This window comes from Eptatretus burgeri, chromosome 5 (assembly GCF_056783735.1).
Source record: "Eptatretus burgeri isolate ZD-2024b chromosome 5, Ebu_testis_v1, whole genome shotgun sequence".
Lineage (NCBI taxonomy): Eukaryota > Metazoa > Chordata > Myxini > Myxiniformes > Myxinidae > Eptatretus > Eptatretus burgeri.
Genome location: NC_140965.1, coordinates 73584974 through 73604920, shown reverse-complemented (window position 1 = coordinate 73604920; position 19947 = coordinate 73584974). Strand labels below are relative to the sequence as shown.

The following is a 19947-nucleotide window of genomic DNA, read 5'->3' as shown; positions in this document are numbered from 1 at the left end:
CTGAATAATCCCTTGACTTAGAACAGGCCGCAATGGTTTCTTAATGATAAAGTGCTCAAAAATGTTTTTTTTCACTTTCCTCACTCATATTATCAAATGCCTGTTCATCACAGCTACAGATCGCTGGATACATTGCAAGCTCATAAATGCCTGGAGATGCCAGTGTTAGTGCTTTTATTTTGTTTCTGCATATGCGATAAGCTCTGGAATCCCTTAACCTGAGCCAAATTTCAAAATTTAACTTGAGCCGAGATGACCGGAGATGTCCGGAGTGTCAAACGATGTGCGAATTGGACAAATGAACACTTTATTTGCAGTAAGAACTGCTGCTAAGTTCAATTCCACAGTTTCAATTTTGAAATTCTGTTCAGGTTAAGAGATTCCAGAGCTGATCACATTTCAGCTGTAATGCCGATAAACAACCAAAGAGTTGCATCCACACAATATTCTATACTCTGGACGTTGGTTGTCTCCAGACGTGTCCCGGCAGTGTTTGTCTCCGGGCAGTATTTATTGTATGACCGATAGAAAATGGATTTCGGACATTATTTTGTTTCCGTCTTCACCGTTATTCCATGAAGAATAATTTTGATGAGACAATATGAATCATAATTAACGATCCACCACACGTCTACATTCCCTTTCCCTCACGGTATACTTACATCCTCCAAAACTCCCCTCCCCCCTCCCCTCTCCATCCTCCTAAAACTCTGGCTGTTTATAAGCATTCCAGGTGAAATACGATAAGCTATAAAATCTCTTTCACTGAACCAAATTTCAAAATTTAAACTGGGGGATTCAACTTAACAACAGTTCTGTCTGCTAAAGAAAAAAGAAGAAAAATAAAAGTGTTCACTTGTCCAATTCACACATTGTTTGTTATTCCAGACAGTGATTAGTATGACCCAGCCAGCCATTCCTTATCAACCATTTCGTTGGAGTGCTTGCTTGAGCGCTCAATCGTGATGGGCAGAATCAATAACAAAGTAATCAATTCCAACCATGAAATCGAAAGGAATTGAGTGGTAAACGGGAATCGATGTCAATAATGAGTAATTCTGACTTCATGGAAGGAAGCGGTTTATTTTTCAGAAAAAATTTTTTGTCCCTGTTGGGCATGTTCTGGTTACACATTGCCTGGGAATGTATTGATTGAAAAGGAACACACCCCTGGGGCATCTTGTTTGCAATATAGCAGCAACAGCAGGTCACTTGCAAATGAAACACACCCCAAGGGCATGTTCCTTTCAAATGAACAGCGAGGCATTTAGAATTGGTCAGTAAAGAGCGCAGATTGCTTTGCTGACAGAGAGGTAAGCGATACATTGACTGATAAAGTCTTGATAACACATCATTCAAAAGGTCCAGAAGTGCAGTTTGGAACTATTTTGGGAAGGTTAAAGAAGACGGTCCAAAAGTTACATGTTGACATTGTTCAATAGACCTTGCTCATTGCTGTCATATGCCCAATATTCTAAAACAATTAAATATACCAACAGAGATGGGGAATCCCTCGCCATTGAATGAAAAAGGTCATACATATTCCAGATAATGAGGGAGGTGAATTGGAAACAAGACACCATTTGGTCATCATCTCAAAAAGGTTCCCCAGGGGAGAGGAACGTAGTAACCAAAAATAATTGAAATCAGATAAGCGGTTTTTTCCATTTATTACAAAAAACATTTTTTTCAAGATGGCTGCCCCAGTCGGCCATCCTGGATCCGGCCACGCCCCAAATCAATAGGGTTCTTCCTTTTCAGGTGGTACATGTGTGACCCAAATTTCAAATCGATATGGTGAACAGTTTATGAATTATCGCACTCACAGCTATAAATGTTGACGCCCGGACGGACGGATGGATGGACGGACAGCCGGACAACCTGGGTGACAACAATATCCCCCTTCCGCCATGCGGCGGGGGATAAAAAAAAAACCAAACACCAGTGAGAGTACCGATTAGTAATTGTTGAGAATGTTGATTCAAAGAAACCAAAATCTGCAAAAGTAACATGTTAGCTTTCACAATCAATGATTCAAAACACTTTCGCCACGGTACGCTGCCTTCCTTTCCCCTCACCTCATTCCGCCTTCTCCTCTTCACTCTCCCACCCTTCCTTTCTTCCTGCTCCTTGCTCCCACAACCCTCTGTTTCCCCCTCACCCTCCTCTCCCTACTTTTCCCTCTCTTCCCCCCTCCTCCCCTCCTCTCTCTCCCTCTCCCTCACCTCCCTCCTTGCTCCCCTCTCCCTCCCCCACCCGTCTTCCTCCCCACTCCTCTCCCTACCCCACCCCTCTCCCTACCCCACCCCTCTCCCTCTCTCTCCCTCACCCTCTCTCTCTCCCTCACCGTCTCTCTTCCTCCAACACTCCTCTCTTTCCCTCCCCCACCCCTCTCTCTCTCTCCCACTCTCTCTCCCACCCCTCCCCCTTCTCACCCCTCTTCCTCTCTCTGTCCCACCCCTCTCCCTCTCTCACCCCTCTCCCTCTCTCTGTCCCACCCCTCTCCCTCTCTCACCCCTCTCCCTCTCTCCCCCTCTCCCACCCCTCTCCCTCTCCCACCCCTCTCCCTCTTGCTCCCCTCCCCTACTCTATCTCCCCCTCCTACTCTTGCTCCCCCTCCTCTACTCAATCTCCCCCTCCTACTCAATCTCGCCCCCTCCTACTCTATCTCCCCCCCCCATTCAGTATTCCCATGTAATGAATGTTGCAGTCAAGCTTCATCGAAATTGGGTGTGTAGTTTAGTAGAAGAGAGCAAGTACCTATTGTTGGGGGTTCAAACCACCGCACCGCACCCCCCCCTGCCCGTAGATTCCTTAATGAGTGCAGATTTAGATGTGGTCGATACATTACGGGTGATGAAGATTGTGGTCAAGTTTTATCGAAATTGTGTGTATAATTTTGGAGAAGAGAGCAAATACCTATTTTTTGGGAGGGGAGGGGGTTCAACCCCCCCCCCATCGATCCCCTTATTGAGCATAGATATTGATGCAGTAAATAAACCTTCATTAGGGCATTAGATATGAAGCTTGTGGCCAAGTTGAATCAAAATCGTGTTGTTGGTTCAAGCGATAATGACTTAAGAGTTGACGGACTGACTCACTTAATTTCACAAACGCAATCAGGATCAATGGGGAAAAAAACACCTATGGACACTGCTCAATGAAATAAGCTCCGCAGAACTACGTCATTCCAGGTGAGCTAAAAATGTACAGTAAAACTTATAGTGGACAGCAGCAAGAACCCACACGTACAGTAACCAGAAAGATCGACGGAAAGAATTAAACAATCCTGCACAGAGGGAAATGAAAATAACTCTGACCGATGTTCCAGATTTTCAGAGATTTTAAACTCTAACATCGTACCTTCGTGCCACGGCGCATGATCCAAAACACAATCTGTTCTTTCAGAGCACTTTTAATGATTCGCTGAATTACTTTAAACCTAAACACCACATGGTTTAACTTTAAACGCTGTCACCACTTTAGTTTTAAGTGCTGTACAAAAAAGACTAAGGTACATTTTCCATATTGGAATAAGAATGAGATTTTGGAATGTAAAAAGAAACTGCGAACGAGTCATCCATTCATACACTGCTTTAAGAAATCATTTTAAAGTAAACTATGTTGAAAAAAAAATGTTTAATAAATATATCGTAACTTGCAATAAATTATTGAACTTGTAAACACGAAAAAGACGCTTATTTGGACATTCACATCAACAAGTTCGGTGTTGATCTATGATTCAGATCTTTGAGTGAAAACTTCATCCAATTTGACAGTATTCTTCTTTCTATTCCAATGCAGCCCCGAAAAACACACTGGATAACAAAACTCTATCAAGGTAAGTCACTGTTAATGTTCCTTTTTAGCTCGCCTGTTCGAAGAACAGAGAGCTATAGCGATACCCCCGGCATGAGCATGAGCGTGAGCGTCAGCGTCAGCATGAAAATGTTAAAGTTTGTGGTGCAAGTTATTTCCTTTCTAATGTTTTTTCTACCACATTATTTTTTTTACTGATTACAATATACAAATTCATATATTGCTTTAAAATTATTTGGATCAGACTTCACTGCAATGCTTTATAAAAAATATTATTAGACTAGTCTTAAAAATGATAAATGTATAAACAGGCGAGCGAGCATTGGGTGGCTTTGATTATTTCTTGCCATACATGATGACACTGCAGCCTTCATCAAACTGACAATACACATTGAACAGAACACCACATGTGTATATGTTTTATTTGCGTTAACAAGTAAATTACCTTTTCTGGTTTTGATAACGTTATAACTTTATCTCCTATTACGGTATGACAAGCACAATCGAACCAAATAACCATTTTCTCTGGGTTAATCCAAAGGTGTTCCCTTCGGCAAATTCTTCAAACTTTGGCATGCTCACGAGGTTGTACCGTCGAAATGAAACGTTCCAGAAAATAAAGAAAATAGGATCACATTTGTACATGTCGTGTTTTAAAATAATGCTTTTTCTTGCAACGAAACATCATATCTTCAAGTCTCCTTGAATATTTTGAGTAAAATAACTCCAACCCATCATTTTTGATGGGCTTTTATACTCTATAGTGTCTGTATAATTCACATTCAAGTGCAAAGATGTTTGTATAAACGTCCTCATCCTCCATATGATGCATGTATGATCTCCATTATCTTTCGTTCAATGTAAGAGTAAGCCTTTTAACACTCTCATTGCTTTTATTTACAGGATTAACAGCGTCCTGGAACAAGTACTTCGACCATGCTGCCACACAACAACGGCAGATGGAAATGATGATGAATTTCCATTTCATAATTGCAATTGTTATGTGCATCAGCCTCATCACCCAGGTATGCAAGTGATATAAGCTCACGGGATGTGGTTAACAATCTCACTGGTAGGCCATTCCACAGTTGATTTTGGGTGAAAAGGTCCAAGTGATAAAATGCAGTCCAAAACAGAATTCAATTTCGGATTGAACATTTAATGCTCAACCACAGGTTGTGCTTGTGTTCAGTGAAGCTTGAGAAATGTCCGTTTTGAAATTAAACAATATCTTAAAACAATCCAACAACCATATCCCAAGACACAAGGTCCTCTCCTCATGTGTATTGTTTGCTGCTCTTTGCGTTACAGATCATGAACTACTGCTTCAGTGAACGACATTGCAACAAATTCTGTAAGTTAAAACTTCTGGAATTGAAATCGGGAACATTGCGCTAAAGTACACTAATAAAATAACAAATTTAAATTAAAACTGGTAAACCAGTAATCCCGGGCTTCAAGGCGTGCCTCCATTTTAACAAATTTCAACACCATCACCCTGTCACATGATATGGGTTTTCCGAGTTAGAAAGTTAGTTCAAGTCTGCAATGTGGCCCAGCTTCGGGGTCCCTCATGTCATATCAATGAAGGATTGAAAAACCCATTGCAATACATGATAAAGAAAGAAACTTCACATTGGACAAATCGAGGCTGGACAAATTTTCAAGTCCCCAAAAAAGTCCAATAACTCCACATTTGCATATTAATGTAAATGGCGAACTTGTAGAACGTTAAAATATCTTCCAGAATATGTGGTCACTTTTTGTCTATCTTCTTTGGTTTTCATTTTACGACATGTCAAAAATGGGTGATTTTCAACTTTGGGGGGCTCTGGGGCCTCACTGGGGTAAAATACAGACATAGGGTAAACATATTTGGAATCCCCTCTTCAAGGCCTATCAGAATCTGTCATTAAATTTTTTTAACTCTCATTTGCATATTTGGCATATTTAATGAGGCGAATCGGCATCATTTTAAATCATATGAATTATGTAACGATTTCGACCAAATTAACAAATTAACATTACCATGGAACTTAGCAAATGTGTGCAAAAGATTGAGGCTGTCCTATTACTCCTTCTGGAGAAGAAGATGTTTTTAGGTTTTGGAGAAAATCCAATATGGCCGCCATACCACGTGACCGACGTCATCAAAATTTTCAAAGTATAAACAGCAAGTGGGGAGTTATTAAGGTGTTAAGTTTCATTGAATTTCATCAAAGCATTGTTTTCATTTAACGACATTTCAAAAATGGGTGATTTTAAACTTTGGGGGTCTCTGGGGACTCACTGGGGTCAAGTCCAGACATGGTATAAACATATTTGGAGTCCCCTGTTAATGACCTATCTAAATCTGTCATTAAATTTTTTCAACTCTCATTTGCATATTTGGCATATTTAATGAGGCGAATCGGCATCATTTTAATCATATAAATTATGTAACGATTTCGATGAAATTAACAACTTAGCATTCCAATGGAACCTCGCAAATGCTTGCAAAAGTTTGAGGCTGTCCTATTACCCCTTCTGGAGAAGAAGATGTTTTTAGGTTTTGGAGAAAATCCAATATGGCCGCCATACCACGTGACCGACGTCATCAAAATTTTCAAAGTATAAACAGCAAGTGGGGAGTTATTAAGGTGTTAAGTTTCATTGAATTTCATCAAAGCATTGTTTTCATTTAACGACATTTCAAAAATGGGTGATTTTAAACTTTGGGGGTCTCTGGGGACTCACTGGGGTCAACTCCAGACATGGTATAAACATATTTGGAGTCCCCTGTTAATGACCTATCTAAATCTGTCATTAAATTTTTTCAACTCTCATTTGCATATTTTGCATATTTAATGAGACGAATCGGCATCATTTTAATCATATAAATTAAATAACGATTTTGACCAAATTAACAACTTAACATTCACATGGAATATTGGACATGTGTGCAAAAGCTTGAGCCTGTTGGGTTATCCCTTCTGGAGGAGATGTTTTTAGGTTTTGGAGAATATCCAATATGGCCGCCATACCACGTGACCTACGTCATCAAAATTTTCAAACTATAAACTTCAGGTTGAGAGTTATTAAATGGTTAAGTTTCATTGAATTTCATCCAAGCGTTGTTTTTATTTTATGACATTTCAAAAATGGGTCATTTTCAACTTTGGGGGGCGCTGGGGGCTCACTGGGGGCAAATACAGACATAGTATAAATATATTGGGAGTCCCCTGTTTATGTGCTATCTAAATTTGTCATTAAATTTTTTCAACTCTCATTTGCATATTTTGCATATTTAATGAGGCAAATCGGCATCATTTTAAATCATATGAATTATGTAACGATTTCGACCAAATTAACAAATTAACATTACCATGGAACTTAGCAAATGTGTGCAAAAGATTGAGGCTGTCAGATTATCCCTTCTGGAGAAGAAGATGTTTTTAGGTTTTGGAGAAATTCCAATATGGTCGCCATACCACGTGACCTACGTCATCAACATTTTTAAAGTATAAACTTCAGGTGGAGAGTAATTAAATTGATAAGTTTCATTGAATTTCATCCAAGCGTTGTTTTTATTTTATGACATTTAAAAAATGGGTCATTTTGAACTTTGGGGGGCGCTGGGGGCTCACTGGGGTCAAATACAGACATCGTATAAATATATTGGGAGTCCCCTGTTTATGTACTATCTAAATCTGTCATTAAATTTTTTCAACTCTCATTTGCATATTTTGCATATTTAATGAGACGAATCGGCATCATTTTAATCATATAAATTAAATAACGATTTTGACCAAATTAACAACTTAACATTCACATGGAATATTGGACATGTGTGCAAAAGCTTGAGCCTGTTGGGTTATCCCTTCTGGAGGAGATGTTTTTAGGTTTTGGAGAATATCCAATATGGCCGCCATACCACGTGACCTACGTCATCAAAATTTTCAAACTATAAACTTCAGGTGGAGAGTTATTAAATGGTTAAGTTTCATTGAATTTCATCCAAGCGTTGTTTTTATTTTATGACATTTCAAAAATGGGTCATTTTCAACTTTGGGGGGCGCTGGGGGCTCACTGGGGGCAAATACAGACATAGTATAAATATATTGGGAGTCCCCTGTTTATGTGCTATCTAAATTTGTCATTAAATTTTTTCAACTCTCATTTGCATATTTTGCATATTTAATGAGGCAAATCGGCATCATTTTAAATCATATGAATTATGTAACGATTTCGACCAAATTAACAAATTAACATTACCATGGAACTTAGCAAATGTGTGCAAAAGATTGAGGCTGTCAGATTATCCCTTCTGGAGAAGAAGATGTTTTTAGGTTTTGGAGAAATTCCAATATGGTCGCCATACCACGTGACCTACGTCATCAAAATTTTTAAAGTATAAACTTCAGGTGGAGAGTAATTAAATTGATAAGTTTCATTGAATTTCATCCAAGCGTTGTTTTTATTTTATGACATTTAAAAAATGGGTCATTTTGAACTTTGGGGGGCGCTGGGGGCTCACTGGGGTCAAATACAGACATCGTATAAATATATTGGGAGTCCCCTGTTTATGTACTATCTAAATCTGTCATTAAATTTTTTCAACTCTCATTTGCATATTTTGCATATTTAATGAGGCGAATCGGCATCATTTAAAATCATATAAATTAAATAACTATTTCAACCAAATTAACAACTTTACATTCCCATGCAACTTAGCAAATGTGTGCAAAAGATTGAGGCTGTCAGATTATCCCTTCTGGAGAAGAAGATGTTTTTAGGTTTTGGAGAAATTCCAATATGGTCGCCATACCACGTGACCTACGTCATCAACATTTTTAAAGTATAAACTTCAGGTGGAGAGTAATTAAATTGATAAGTTTCATTGAATTTCATCCAAGCGTTGTTTTTATTTTATGACATTTAAAAAATGGGTCATTTTGAACTTTGGGGGGCGCTGGGGGCTCACTGGGGTCAAATACAGACATCGTATAAATATATTGGGAGTCCCCTGTTTATGTACTATCTAAATCTGTCATTAAATTTTTTCAACTCTCATTTGCATATTTTGCATATTTAATGAGGCAAATCGGCATCATTTTAAGTCATATGAATTATGTAACGATTTCGACCAAATTAACAAATTAACATTACCATGGAACTTAGCAAATGTGTGCAAAAGATTGAGGCTGTCAGATTATCCCTTCTGGAGAAGAAGATGTTTTTAGGTTTTGGAGAAATTCCAATATGGTCGCCATACCACGTGACCTACGTCATCAAAATTTTTAAAGTATAAACTTCAGGTGGAGAGTAATTAAATTGATAAGTTTCATTGAATTTCATCCAAGCGTTGTTTTTATTTTATGACATTTAAAAAATGGGTCATTTTGAACTTTGGGGGGCGCTGGGGGCTCACTGGGGTCAAATACAGACATCGTATAAATATATTGGGAGTCCCCTGTTTATGTACTATCTAAATCTGTCATTAAATTTTTTCAACTCTCATTTGCATATTTTGCATATTTAATGAGGCGAATCGGCATCATTTAAAATCATATAAATTAAATAACTATTTCAACCAAATTAACAACTTTACATTCCCATGCAACTTAGCAAATGTGTGCAAAAGATTGAGGCTGTCAGATTATCCCTTCTGGAGAAGAAGATGTTTTTAGCTTTTGGATAAAATCCAATATTGCCGCCATACCACGCGACCTACGTCATCAAATGTTTCATAGTATAAACTTCAGGTGGTGAGTAATTATCCTGTTAAGTTTCGTTCAATTTCATCGAACAGTTTTCCCTCCAGATCCGCCACAAAATCGGTCAGTAGAACATAAAAACGCCTTTAATAATAATACTAACGATTTCAATAGAGCTTCAGCCATGCTTGAAGCCCTAATTAACCGAAGGAATTGTGACTCCATCTAGTAATGATTTTGTTAACTCATTCACAGACTGCAGGAAGAAAAGCAGAAGCACCGGAACATGGGATCACGGGAGTGGAGGCTCTTGTGCCGATCATGAAAGTGGAACAGCATCACAAATCACAGACACCAGCTCTCAAGAATCAGTTACATACCCCAGCTCTCAAGAATCGAACAGCCAAGATGCTGAGTGGTGATGTTTTACGCAAAGGGGTGCTGGGTGGTTTCAGATCATATTGAATCAGATCAGAAGCCAGAGAGAATGTCTCTTTGGTCTCGTGGATGGAGAATGGATATTTAGTTTTGTACAATCCTCAATTTGATGTCAAGTTGGTGCACGATAAACAATCAGCAAGTGATCATCACCCTTCATGCATCCCGACATGTAATCACCCGATGGTGTAGTGAATCAGGATCAATGGGAATCTGAATAAGCAACCTACCAGGAATACCTACACAGTGTGAACCTGAAAATTCAGCCGATAAGAATGCGCTGGGATCACCTGGATCAACGAAAGACATCCCAACATAAAACTTCTTTCCCAGTCCCAAAGCTACAGGGACATTCTTATCCTGACAACCATCCGTGACCACTAATATCAGAAAATGCAACGGAAAAAGGCAACATCTCCTCCTTAGTTGAGATCCTGAGAGACTCCGTCCAAAACAATAAAAACTTATGGAAAGTATCAGTGAAATTCCCCCCCCCCCTCTTGCCAAGGAGATCTCGTGCACCCGTAAATATACCGGCGCAGTGATGACTCTTAGAACAACAGAATGAGAATAATGATGTCACCGAGGGGATAGAACAACAGAATGAGAATAATGATGTCATCAAGGGGGATGGAACAACAGAATGAGAATAATGACGTCACCGAGAGGATACAACAACAGAATGAGAATGTAGTGAAAGAGGTTGGGGAACTGAATGAGGAGTCACAAGAGAAGGAACCTGTTAAAGTGAACGTTGATAGCCATAAACCTTTCGGGAATAGTGGGAGACCCGTTGAATAAAGTGAAGCTGATCGCGGTTCAGGCACAACTGGGAATGTAGCGGCTTGTCCTCCTGTGTCAAGTCATCCCAAACTCCTCGTTCACCAGAAAATTGTGCAAAAACAGGACTATATTGGGTTTAAACGAAGGGGATACACATCCTGTAATTATGCGTTAAAGGAAATGGAGGAAATGTCAGCAAAAGGAGAGAGGAAGAGACCTGTATGAAGAACAAGATCAATGTGGAGCACCTTCATCAGAATGTCAATGAGTCAAAGAGGAGTTAAAGATAATGATTTGAAGCCACTGGGCTGCATCCTCTGCATCACATCACTCACCAACCACCCTGTACACCCCTTCAAATGAAACCATCCTATAGGTTGGAACGCAAGTTGCCAAGATTCTTGGCTTGCATTACAAATTATTCCAACCTTTGTCTACTCTGCTTGTGTCTTTACCTCCATCATGTCCCATTTTGTCTCTGCCTCAGGAGCGTCGAGAACAAACGAATATTTTGCTGCACTCTAAGCCAGACAAGCACCAAACAAATCTTCTAGTTGGTGAAAATCGAGCACGAGTGTTAATTTATCTGTCTTACAGTCAGTGCATACACCGAGATGATCATTAAAATTGATAGTTTGAAAAACTTTAATGCAAATCCAGATGGAGTTTATGATGAAGAAAATCAAGATGTGAAATTGAATGGAAAAGAAAACAAAAATTGAACTGAGATGCAGAAAGCAATAGAGGGAATAGAGTATTTCCAGGATTGTGTTGAAAGGCATGACAATGATGGAGATTATGATGACGGTGCTATTGAATGGTTTTGACTTCGTTTTGTTGATGTGTGTGCACAGGAAAAATTGTAGTAATGGTCGCTGGAGAATAAGATGTGATGTTTGGCAGTGGATCTATCATCACTCCATTGTGTAATTGCTCCAGGAAAGTAAGAAGAAACATCAGATTCTTACAAATGGCTGATTCATGATTTTAAAATAAATATCGGTCTCCAGAACTACAGGTACATAAATCTTCTATAGAACATATGTAATCACTTGCCCCCTTTTTGTGTCAATGTTTGTCAATTTGTCACTTCCTTGCATGTTCAAAATATCACGATGAGAACTTAATAATTCAGAGTGAAGATCCTTTCATAATTTGAATAAATACATCAAGCAGATGAGGTCTCTCCCCAATTCATGGAGTCAATGTCACTCATTTAGGGAACTGCAGCTATTAACCCTTGGTATTCTTTGCATGACTTCATGACTGTACAAACACATTTACATGCCAACATTACATTTAACTTCCGTTTTTCTCCTTGCCTTTTTTGCTGCCACCTTTTGAATGAATGATCACGACCCAACAGACACGTTTTACCTTGAAGACCCACGAATGGAGTTCTCCCATGATGACCCAACATCCGCGTTTTACCTTTAAGACCCACAAAATGAGTTCTCCCATGATGACCCAGCATACGAGTTCGACATTGAAGACCGACAAAATTCAGTGAAATCAGGTAAAGAGTTCTGTCTGGATGGCTCACAATGCCAGACCAACCTTGGAGACTCAGGAAATTTGTTAAAATCAGGGAAAGAGTTCTGTCTGGATGGCTCACAATGTGAGACTAACCTTGGAGACTCAGGAAATTTGTTAAAATTATGGAAAGAGTTCTGCCTTGATGGCTCACAATGCGAGACCAACCTTGGAGACTCAGGAAATGTGTTAAAATCAGGGAAAGAGTTCTGTCTGGATGGCTCACAATGCGAGACCAACCTTGGAGACTCAGGAAATGTGTTAAAATCAGGGAAAGAGTTCTGTCTGGATGGCTCACAATGCGAGACCAACCTTGGAGACTCAGGAAATTTGTTTAAATCAGGGAAAGAGTTCTGTCTGGATGGCTCACAATGCGAGACCGACCTTGGAGACTCAGGAAATATGGGAAAATCAGGAAAATAGTTCTATTTTTGATACTTGGTAGGTGAGTTCTATTTTGGAGACTTTGAAGGTGAGTTCTATTTTGGAGACTTGGAAAGTGGGTTCTACCAAGAAGACAGTCTGGGTTCTAAATATATCGATGTCATTCTTCGTTGGATGGTGCTTGATGAAATATTAACTCAGTTGATTAAAAATTAATTACATATGTCACTTAATTCGACATGAAATATGTAATGTGTTTGTTATTTATCAGCATTACATCTCCATCCCCCTTTCTATTTCTTCAGACTTGAAAGAATGACTTCGCTCAAGGTCCACCAACAACCCTCTTCTGGTAAAACTACCAAAATCACGAATCACTGCTCACCTTCACCATTTCATTCCTCTTTGTTCCCACCTTTGGAATAAACTCCCTCACTCTATTCAATCCCATTCTTCCCTCCAGGCCTTCAAAACAGCTGTTCACCACCACCTCTTGTCATCCCCCATCCAAATCCTCAATCTTTTCTACCCCTGATAATCCACCCAAGCCCACCTCCTTCAAATTCCCTGCTTTCCTTCCTGAAAGTCCCTGTAATGTCCATCTTGTATTCCCCGTGTTCCCCGCCCCATCCCTCTCCCTTCCACAGATCTCCTAATGTCTCTGTTCCCCACTGTTTTGTCCTTCCCATTCCCACCCCTCTTTTCTCATGCCCCCCTTGCTGTGTGTTGTGCGTTAGCTCTCATACGATCCTCGACAAGGTATACAAAAAATAAAAATAAAGAAATAAAAAAATCGAAACTTCATTCACAAGACAGAACTAGAAGAAAAGAAAAAGAACTTTGTTGAAGTTAAAGACTCTATTTCATCTGGTATTATTATTGAACTGATTTATTCAACTGTTTAAACACATAATAATTCATTGAGCTGTTTTAAAGAAAATTAGAACGACAACCTTCGACGTCACGACCTCAACAGTATGCCTCCACCCACATTATTACCTCATCATACATACATGTACCAAGTTTGATTTAAATCCCTGAACCCAGATTTAAGCTAGAAGGGCACTCGGTAGAGTGCATAACTCCGCCACGTAATGCCTGATCCATGAGAACACATCGAGCCAAATACATTTTTGAAATTTTATGCTATATATCGTTTTTGGCCCCATCTCTCAATGGTGAAGAATCACTTAATAAAACTTTACATTCTCTTATCTGGATCCGGATTCGAACCTTCACAAAATTGAATTTGTTTGTTGTTGTCAAAAGCCCAACTCTGCTGTGATCACCTGTGCATGTTCATTAACTGTGAGTGTATGATACAAAACATGTGATTGGCCAAGGGTTATGAGCCAAAACATGTGATTGGTCACTTAAAAAATTAAATAATTTTCAGATCCAGATCTTCACCAAAATCGAATCAATTAATCCTCGTCACACACCCAACGTGCCTAACAAGTTTCATCCGAATCTGTACACAACTTTTTGAGATATCGTGCAAAATATGAGTTTAGGTTTTTTAACTTTTGGTTTTCAAACTAACATGGCTGCCAAACCACGTGACCTATGGCATTGAAAATTTGGACTCTGCCCAGGATTAGTTTGCGGATTACGTGTTTGAAGTTTTGTTTTTGTCGGATAAGGTTCATTTTTCTATCCAATATGGCTGCCAAACCACATGACCTATAACATCATCATTTCCACACTGTATGCAGCTATATTGCTGGATGATACTTGGTAAATTTTGCTTCGATCGGTTAAGTGGTTCCAGAGAAAACATTATTTAATATTTTTCTTCAATCCAATATGGCTGCCGAACCACACGACATCAATTTTTCTTTATCACCCCAGTATTCCCAACTCCTGTTGAACATGTCTGGAGTTTCTCCTCAATCTGTGCAGCTATTCTGGAGAATATTTTTTCTTTTTTTTAAACAATATGGCTGCCAAACCACGTGATGGATGACATCATCATTTTTTCTGTGTTCACATCTTTCCCAAGATGAACCATAGAAATTTTCATACTGATGTGATGCAGCATTATACATGCCAAATTTTCACCGGGATACCACTTCACTGATGATATCAGAGTCAAGCACGTATTGGCCCCAGATTTTGGGTTTGTGTATTTCAGAATCTGAGAAAGGTTTTAAGTGAACGTATGGTGGCTGTGTGGGACATTTTGAGACCAAAGACCGCTATAAGGTGTATCTTGGGATGTAGGTGAGGCAGTGCTGCCACCAGCCCACAGGAAAAAGGTAACCACCATGAGGCCAATAACTCCATAATAATCAAGCACTCTTTGCTCTCTTGAACAGAGAAGTCCCCTCCCCCATTCTACCCTTTTTCAGTGAAAATGACAAACAGTTACTAAAATAAACCTGTGTACAACTACAAAGTTCAAGCAGAATGGTCAATTGGGCACTTGATACGATAGTGGCTGATTGGCTTAAACAGCCCTATTTGCCTGTCTCACTGAAAGTATCCATGACATGATCAATCTTACTAATACATAAACAAATATGAAACATTTTTCATCACCTTAACCCTGCATTTAAAACAATTATAGAAGGATAAAGTATTCATAGTATTGAATAGGCAAAGCCGAGAAGCGAACGTAGAATTCTTCTTGCATTAGCTTCTTCAATATATCAAATTAAACAGTCTTTTTGCAATGAAAAAAATAAATATTACCTTAACATTACCTTCACAACAACTACACCGCCAAGAACAGGATCTCAGCTGAAAAAAAAAATCCTCAACATTACCTTCACAACGACAACTACACCACCGAGAACAGGATCTCATCTAAAAAAATAAATACGAGAAGCGAACGTAGAATTCTTCTTCCATTCGCTTCTGACTTTACCTATAACTTGTTCACAACTGTATACACAATTTCCGGTTACTTCGGCCTGGATTCGGGATCAGCGATCAAATAACGTAAATCACGATTAAAAATTATTTTTTGATGATGCGGGAGATATCTTTATTAAAATCAGTGGAGGAAATATACACCATGTCTGACATTATTTGGGTATTTCATGTCTCTGACGATGCCTTTATTCTCCAGCATGCATCATTCCCCATGACAAAAACCGGAAACAAAAAATAACCAAAAACAAAACAAAAACGGAAGCAAAAGGGTCAGAGGCAACGACACGGATTCACAATTGACAGGGTATTGTGTAGTTGTTGTTGTTGTTGTTGTTGTTGTTGTTGTTGTTGTTGTTGTTTCCTATTCTCTCTTGTGCACGCATTAAGTAATATTCACAAGATAGAAATAAAACCCAATCGTGTTTATACACCGCACAGCGTTTAAAAACAACCGGAAGCAAAAGGTCATAGCTAACGACACGGATTCCAAATAGCCAGGGGTATTGTGTTGTTGTTGCTTCCTATTCTCTCACGTGCACGCATTAAGTATGAAGCTCACTGCGTTCGCTATAAAGTTAATAGGTGGCACAGTATCTGTCAGCAAAGATTTCTCAGTAAAGTCCCAGTGAAGTGAAAAACAGTTTCCATCTGGACTAATAAAAGGGTGTGTGTATGTATGTGTGTATGTGGGTCATTCCATGTCAAATCATCAAAGAATCTGCCGTCATCTCTCAGATTTTTGTAAAACTTTGGGAACCAATTGGGACCCATGAAAAACAGCAAGAACTCAAATATTTTTGCTAACAGCCTCTTAATTAGTGAGATACAGATTAACGAACTTTGGACTAATTAGCACGACGTCACGAATTCAAATGGCCATATCTCTAAAAGTATAACACCAAGAGAGCTGGTTTTGGTGTAATTTTAAAGGTATTTTCATGCCCTATGAATGTGTCTGGGCAACATTTTCCTACCTCCAACCACAAACAAAGTTATCACAAAATATAAACTTCAATCGTGAATCCCCCAAAAAATGTATCCTTCAAATTTCCTCAAATTCATCCCAGAGGTACCTTATGATGTCAAGAAGCTTCCACATAAGTTTTGTGATGGGCACTCCAATAGTTTCTGAGATATGAGCAATAATGTACATGTACGTATGGCATAGAGGTTCGAAAATGTGCATTTGTAATGTATTATACAATCATTCTAACCTAGCCATGACAGGGAACACAGGGAACGACCATCAATTGCTTTGAAGTATCATATACTTTCATTTTCAACTGAGCCTAAGGGGAAGAAACAAGTGCTGCTGTTGCTACATTGAAGAGGAAATTGAAAGCCTTAGTCAGGTTAGTGTGTGTGTGTGTGTGTGTGTGTGTGTGTGTGTGTGTGTGTGTGTGTGTGTGTGTGTGTGTGTGTTCGTTCACAAAGCATAACATATTCTCTCTGATAACTCCCCTACCCCCACCCCTCTCTGTCTCTGGACATATCCGGTTGGTCCCTATGTCTGGACGGTCTCTATCTCCACATGTGTCTGGACTGTGGTTATGTCTGGGTGGGATTTGTCTCCAGATGTGTCTGCATAAAAGTTGGTCTCCGGACGTGTATGGATGGGAGTTTGTCTCCGGACGTGTACGGATGAGAGTATGTCTCTGGACGTGTCCGGATGGTCTCTATGTCTGGACGGTCTCTATCTCCACATGTGTCTGGACTGTGGTTTTGTCCGGGTGGGATTTTTCTCCGGACGTGTATGGATGAGAGTTTGTCTCCGGACGTGTCCGGATGGGAATTTGTCTCCGGACGTGTCCGGATGGTAGTTTGTCTCCGGACGTGTCCGGATGGTAGTTTGTCTCCGGACGTGTCCGGATGGTAGTTTGTCTCCGGACGTGTCCGGATGGTAGTTTGTCTCCGGACGTGTCCGGATGGTAGTTTGTCTCCGGACGTGTCCGGATGGTAGTTTGTCTCCGGACGTGTCCGGATGGTAGTTTGTCTCCGGACGTGTCCGGATGGTAGTTTGTCTCCGGACGTGTCCGGATGGTAGTTTGTCTCCGGACGTGTCCGGATGGTAGTTTGTCTCCGGACGTGTCCGGATGGTAGTTTGTCTCCGGACATGTCCGGATGGTAGTTTGTCTCTGGACGTGTCCGGATGGGAGTTTGTCTCCGGGTAGTGTTTTGTCCAGATGGGAGTTTGGCTCGACGTGTCCTAGCGGTGTTTGTCTCTGGACTGTGTTTATCTCCGCACATGTCCTGTCGGTGTTTGTCTCTGGCTGGTATTTATCGTATGACTGGTGGAAGAAGGATTTTAGACATTATTTTGTTCCATCTTCACTGTTATTCTATGCAGAATCATTTTGCTGAGACGGTATGAGTCGGAATTAACGCTCCACTGCACGTCTGCCTTCCCTCCCCCCTCCTTACTCACTCTCCCCCCACCCCTATCTCCCCCCTCTTCCCCCACCCCCTATCTCAGTGTTCTTGTCAGCGAAGCAACGGGTGGTATTTGCTGTTGTGATGGAATAATATGACTAATTCCATTGTGGTTGTTTTAATACATCCTCCAAACAACCTTTCTGAATTTTACTGATTATAAAACTTTGTGAGTCGCTCATTCTCTTGATACCAATCTCATAATCAAATCGGACTAAAAGTTTTTTGAAGTTTCTCGCATTTAATGGGGGTAAATGCTCTTGGGGTAGCTGACTCAGCTACAAGAAGGATTTTGTGCATGAGAATGATGAGATCTGATGGCGGTATTGAAGATAATGATGGGTTTAATATTAATGGTTCTTTGAATGATTTTATTATTGAACATGATTCAAAACCTTCCCAGGAAACTGGCTGTTTTGCACACCATGCCTTTCCGAATTGGAGTGAAGATGGGCAGAGCTGAGGTTATGATGAACTGGGAGGTACTTTGAGGTTTGTGAGCAAAGAGGTTTGATGAGCCACCTGGATTCTGTGGTGCTGTGATGTTCTTTCCTGCTCAATATTTGTTCATCCTTTCTTGTTTTCATCCTCCACAGAATTATAGTCAAGGGAGTAATAACACATTATTGTCTCTGATTGATCATAATCTGGTCAGTGGGAGATCTTGACATTTTGACGTTCATAATGGTTCTCAAGATTTAACGTTCGCCATTCTTTTACCATGTGAATTGTTCTTTTTCCCTGTTTTGGATCGTGATTGTGGCTTGGCAAACATAGAGTTGTTTGTTTTGTGTTTGCATTCACCTTTTATTAAAACAAGCAGTTGCACGACCCCAGTCTCTATGCCCACAAGTGACACTTCTTTGTATAATGTGTTGGTGAAATTCGAGCTATCATTCACGAGCTACACTTTAACAGAAACCAGATGGAGTACTGATGGAGTTATCCACAGCATGATGGAGTACTGCAGTCCCTTCTAGGTTGGCAGCCAAGCCTCACACCTTGCTCAGCTTGATGCTGTGGAAACCAAAGCCTTCTAGATTGTTGGAATCTCCAAAGAAAAACATAGGTCTATAGGCCGATTACTTTCCCATCGCAGACAGGTCAGTGATCTCTGTCTTCTACCTGCCTCCTTTCTGGTCTTACACCCTCTGCTCTTTCCGTGCTTTGCCACCCCCAGGTTTCTGCAGGGCACACAAGGTTCAACATCAACCCTCTTCTGGTGAAACTCCCAAAATCCACTCATTCGTTTATCTTTTTCCCACTTGTGGAAGCAACTTCCACATTCTCATCAATCTCATGTGTCCCTTCAAGACTGCTGTTCACCACCATTTAAGATCATCTTCCATCAAAAAGCATGGTATTTTCTACCCCCTTTAATCCCGACCCCACCACAAGCCAACCTTCTTCCAAATTTCCAGTTTTTCCTTCCTGAGAGTTTGCTTCCAGATCCATCTTGTCCACACCATGCATTCTCTTCTTCCCCTCATTCCTCACTATATCCATGATTTGTCTCAGTCTCCCTCTATTTTGTTCTTCAATCCTGCTTTTGGTGTTTCCCCTCTCTCACTGCTGTTTCTTTTGTTCTGTTGCATCCTGATCCGTTCAGTGTTCTAGCTCTTCCAAAAGCCTCGACTCTGAATACGATTTTTTTTAACGCAAAAATATTGCACATGCATGAACCAAAGTACTCCAACACATGATTTTCATCTGACAATTGAACCATAATTTGCCACATGATACTATTTACATAAAAATAGGGGCAATACCCCTGGGTGCTCACCTGCGAGAATAATGATACTGAGGAGGAATCAGCAAATGTACCAATGAACTAATGTTATAGCAAATATATTTTTGGGGACAACCACCCTTACTTCAGACCCCAATTTTTTTTAAATGCTGTGAACAAACTTTGGTACCGATCACTGATGGGTGATGGAGGTTGTGGTCAAGTTTCATCGGAATTATGTGTGATTTCTGAGAAGAA

General features: G+C 40.0%; 1 protein-coding gene and 2 long non-coding RNA genes across 4 annotated transcripts in view; 2 read left to right on the top strand and 1 right to left on the bottom strand.

The window, feature by feature from the left end:
* The window catches only part of LOC147026699 (uncharacterized), a 506204-nt gene extending 504048 nt beyond the window's left edge, over nucleotides 1-2156 (bottom strand). Inside the window, exon 1 of the mRNA XM_085882416.1 lies at nucleotides 2079-2156. The gene's annotated coding sequence lies outside the window, so the exon portion shown is untranslated. The remainder of the gene's footprint in view (nucleotides 1-2078) is intronic.
* Nucleotides 2157-3804: 1648 nt separating this feature from the next.
* On the top strand, nucleotides 3805-5367 carry LOC147026698 (uncharacterized). The gene is made up of 3 exons (XR_015057939.1): nucleotides 3805-3841; nucleotides 4723-4844; nucleotides 5131-5367. It is a non-coding gene; the product is annotated as an uncharacterized LOC147026698 (long non-coding RNA).
* Nucleotides 5368-9537: 4170 nt separating this feature from the next.
* LOC147026697 (uncharacterized) lies at nucleotides 9538-18789 on the top strand. 2 transcript variants are annotated; one of them, XR_015058482.1, is made up of 5 exons: nucleotides 9538-11754; nucleotides 12103-12252; nucleotides 12959-13005; nucleotides 16825-16882; nucleotides 18364-18789. It is a non-coding gene; the product is annotated as an uncharacterized LOC147026697 (long non-coding RNA). The 2 variants fall into 2 exon arrangements; XR_015058483.1 differs by lacking the exon at nucleotides 16825-16882.
* Nucleotides 18790-19947: the final 1158 nt, after the last annotated feature.